Below are 5000 nucleotides of genomic sequence, written 5' to 3' on the forward strand. Positions count from 1 at the left end.
TTTTACTGGATTCAATCACTGGACTGTGGCCATACTGGAGTATATCAATACTTGTTCCAGTCTGGCTCTTGTAAACACTAACATTCTTATTATGTTCTGACATACACAAACTCTTATATCACTAGCTGACCACGTGCCGTCAATAACGACGGCTAATTGTAGCATGTTATATATAAATAAGATACAAAATAAGGTACATAATAATCACACATACACATATTCACATACTTCCCTTGTACATGCACACACACACACACACACACACACACACATACATACATACATACATACGCTTACACGGAGTTGAAATGCTGGCTTTTTTTCACTCCCTTCCTTCCTTATTCATCTATCACCCCCCTTTCTTTCTTTCATTGCTATTACTTTCTCTCACTCTCTCTCAGTCAGGGCTATTACTCTCACTACTTCTCCTTCACTGAATTACTATTTTCTCTCCTCCTCCACGTCCAACATGATTCTGGACAAATGATATATATATATATGTAAAAAACACCTTTTTGAGCGTGGCCGTTGCCAGTACCGTGTGACTGGTCCTCGTGTCGGTGGCACGTAAAAAGCACCCACTACACTCTCGGAGTCGTTGGCGTTAGGAAGGGCATCCAGCTGTAGAAACTCTGCCAAATCAGATTGGAGCCTGGTGTAGCCATCTGGTTTCACCAGTCCTCAGTCAAATCGTCCAACCCATGCTAGCATGGAAAGTGGATGTTAAACGATGATGATGATGATGATATATATCACACATACAAATATATAAAAACACTACACTCATTCTTATATTAAGAGATTATTATATACACACACACACACACACACTCAAGAATAAAGGAGGATGACAATGAGGGAAGGAAGGAAGAGTGGCGGCAGCGCAAATTGATCAAAACATGGACATAGTGAATAATTATGATCAGCTAATGAATTTATTCATATCGCTGCCACCAGCACTACCACCCCTACAGGTACCATCAGCACGGCCACCTCCACCAACACCACCACCACAACTATCACTACAGCTACTACTACTGCTACAGACAATGAAGATGACCACCAATGCTAATAATGAAAATTTCTAGTTTTGGCCCAGTTTATGACTGGTTTACAATATCACCCCAGGAGGATAGATACACAACATTTGAACCCAGGAAGATACGGAATACAACAATAAAGATTGAATCTAGAGTCACTTACTTAATGGTAAATGATCTCACATTGGCAGAGAAAGGAGAATCACCATCTTCATCAGATATGGCAACCTGCAGCAGAATGGGTGAAGAAAGAGAGAGAAAAATATACAATAGACTAATATGGTGTGTGTGTGTGTGTGTGTGTAAATATATGTACATGCAAGAAAATTTAGTTTTAAATGATTCAAATACATGGATTACATTTTATAGAAAAAGAAAAATTATAAAGTATTTGTATGCTGTCAACTTAATGTGACAGTCCCATGAAGGGAATAATACTACTGCTATTTAGCCCTAGGAAGCTGCACCGCTTCCTGTCGGCCTTGACACATTTCCTGTGTCTATGTTTACAGTGGGGGAGACAAGCACCTCCACGCAACCAAACCTACATCCAGAGACATGTTTCTGAGTCTTTGCTCGTCATCAGTCTGGAGTAGCAATGACTTGCTAGTCGAAGATGCTTGTCAAGCTCTTGTAAACATATAACAATTCTAGTGAAATACATTCACTGATTTCAAAAATAGATACAACTACTTTATCGTATCACTACTGCATAAATCTCAGAGATTTAGAAATGTATTATTTCTATTTTTGAAAAATTATAAATTAATAGAATAACAATTGTGAAAACAGGAAACAAAAAATAAATTGAAATTAATTGAATGCCTCTAAAACTAAGAATATTCTTCTTGAAATGACTAGAATGGTAAACTAATAGTAATGGCAAATCTACATAAACATTCAATCCAACTGTGACATGTTCTTAGGACTATGTTTCGCTTCACCTACCACATCTGTGGTTATTTTTATGTATCGCTTAACAAAAGCTATACTACCACCTGAACTTCAAAAGCAGGTACCAGAATGTTCTAAACCAGATACAAGACCCTGCTCGTAAGTCGGTAAGACCAGGGTTTTAGTGGAAAGTCTGTTAGTGAATGAGGGATGTTTACCTTTATGGATTGCTGACTGCGGTTCTTGATAATAACTTTTGTTTTTAGCGTTTCACCCAGATGGCATGGATAAAATGCCATAACATTTGACTTCACCTCCAAACTCAAGTTGGTGTTACTGAAAGATATCAGTGTTAAACAATTAGTAACAAACGTATGACAGAGAACACAACAGGGTATAACATTGCATCATGTCCCTTCAATCACATATATATATATATATATATATATATATATATATACACACACACAATAATGCCTCAATATATGAGTTAATTTGTTCCCGCAGACCACCCATAAAGCAAAAACTTGTAAAGTAGAGCAATAATTTCCCATAGTAGCAATGTTATAAATCTTAATTTGTTCCCAGAAAAATATTTTACCAATAAAATTTATAATACTGGTAAATAAATGGCAATAAAACAATGGTAGAATCTAAAGAATATTTTATGTAAAGTAAAAAGAATGCCAAGACCATTTATAATAAATATTATAATCGTTTTCTGAATCACTTTTACACTAGACTTGCACACACCATCACTAGTAGATGTGATCGCCAATTCACAAGCACTCGTAGACAGACTTGAAGATTTCTTTTTAAAAAACAAGTCTAGAGTTGTTTGCTTAAAAGCATTTTTTTTTCTGCTCTCTATAAATTTCTCACTAAAATATAGAAATATTTGTTATGGTAGTAGAAACTTTTGCACTTCGTTTAAAGTTTGGATCTTGTGCTTGAAAAGTTTCCAAAATGGCTTTTAACCTTTTCATAATTATTATAAAATAAAATTCGTAAAACCAGGATTTCATAAAGCAGATCCTTGTAAAGTGAGGTATTACTATATATATATATATATATATATATATATATATAATTTTAAAGACTATTGAATTTTACTCATAAGGTATTGGAATCTTATATGTATACCATTCTGCCTAAATAATGGAACTGAAGATACAATATCCCTGCATATCTCACATCTATTTTCGTTCCTCCAATTCACTCTCTATTTCGTATCTCATCTAAATTAACTATTGCTTAACCATCTTCTCACACCGTCTCCAATGAAGGGATATAATAAATATCCTGGAAACAGGTGTAAGACCTATTTATAAATGTTCTAAAATATACACAGCCTTGGTTTTTTATCTCATTACGAAAAGTATATATATATCATCATCATCATCATCATCATCGTTTAACGTCCGCTTTCCATGCTAGCATGGGTTATATATATATATATATATATATATATATATATATACAGTGACACTGGATCAATATACAAAAACACTGGATTAAGTCAAATATACTGTATACAGCGACACTGGATCAAGTAATACAGGATTAAGTCACTTCAAATATACACAATATTGGATTAAGTCAGCTCAAATACAGACACTGGATTAAGTCACTTCAAATATACAGTGATACTGGATTTAGTTTAAATACATAATAACAATAGATTAAATCACCTCAGATATACAGACACTAGATTAAGCTCAAAACCAACCATGTACCCAAGTATGTGGCCAATACACAGTTCATGAGCTTCACATACAAAAACAATCTTACATTTGAAAAATAAGGAAATTCCTTTTGGTTATCGAGGCTCCATTGTACTGTCTGTTAGAAGCAAACTCAAGGCAATAATTCTAAACAATAGAAATGGTTTGTAGCTGGAGCAAAAAGTAACCAATTTTTTTTAAATAATGAAGAAAAAGAAAAAAAAAGAAAACAAAAAATATAACGTAGGAGTAGGAGTGGCTGTGTGGTAAGTAGCTTGCTTACCAACCACATGGCGCCGGGTTCAGTCCCACTGTATGGCACATTGGGCAAGTGTCTTTCAACTATAGCCTCGGGCCGACCAAAGCCTTGTGAGTGGATTTGGTAGACAGAAACTGAAAGAAACCCATCGTATATATGTATATACATATATGTATGTGTGTGTGCTTGTGTTTGTCCCCCCAACATCGCTTGACAACTGATGTTAGTGTGTTTACGCCACCGTAACTTAGCAGTTCGGCAAAAGAGGCCGATAGAATAAGTACTAGGTTTACAAAGAATAAGTCCTGGGGTCAATTTGCTCAGCTAAAGGCAGTACTCCAGCATGGCCACAGTCAAAATGACTGAAAAGAGTAAAAGAGAGAGTAAGAGTAAACTGCTGTGACTTACTTCAATGACGGCATGAACATTTCTGCAGTTGTGGAGGCCACCTTTGGATTGAGGACATCGTTGTCGAGAAACTAAAGAGAAGGAATAGTTATAGATTATAACTAGAGAAAGAGCACAGAACTGAAGAGAAAAACCAGTTCAAAGTTAAGAGAAACACAAACAACTGAGGTGATAAAGGGCAGAGAGAGGTAAGTCAGGCATTTGAAATGGTTCTCAGCCAAATTTATTTAACTGAAATACTTGGGAAATATATTTAAATGAGGCTTCATAGCTTCAAAGTGTATATATATATATATATATATATATATATATATATATATATATATATATATATAAGTCCTGAGACAGATCCTCTGAAGTGGAATCATATTTTGAAGAACCTACAAGAATAGGTGCAAGTGCTAATATTTATAAAACATGTGACATATTAATAAAAATCTGTAAATGTACAACCATCCAGAAAATGGTCATGCCGGAAGTAAAAAGAACAACCTTCCGTAGACCAAAGGGAGGAAGAGAGAGAAAAAAGAGAAGCAAAAGAAGGAAGGAGAGTGAGGGAATGTGAGAGAGGGAGAGAGAGAGAACGTGAGAGAGAGAGAGAGAGAGAGAGAGAAAACGTGAGAGAACGTGAGAGAGAGAGAGAGAGAGAACGTGAGAGAGAGAGAACGTGAGAGA

The 5000-nt window shown here is 35.4% G+C and overlaps 1 protein-coding gene across 2 annotated transcripts in view; it reads right to left on the bottom strand.

The window, feature by feature from the left end:
• Positions 1–5000, bottom strand: part of LOC106878833 (uncharacterized) — a 53254-nt gene that overhangs the window by 412 nt on the left and 47842 nt on the right. For both annotated transcript variants that reach the window (XM_089341343.1, XM_089341344.1), the window contains exons 37-39: positions 4326–4396; positions 2153–2270; positions 1204–1268 (exon numbers count right to left, since the gene is read on the bottom strand). The gene's annotated coding sequence lies outside the window, so the exon portion shown is untranslated. The remainder of the gene's footprint in view (positions 1–1203; positions 1269–2152; positions 2271–4325; positions 4397–5000) is intronic.

The sequence above is a fragment of the Octopus bimaculoides genome, chromosome 24 (assembly GCF_046866305.1).
Source record: "Octopus bimaculoides isolate indiv1 chromosome 24, ASM4686630v1, whole genome shotgun sequence".
In the NCBI taxonomy this organism is placed as follows: Eukaryota; Metazoa; Mollusca; class Cephalopoda; order Octopoda; family Octopodidae; genus Octopus; species Octopus bimaculoides.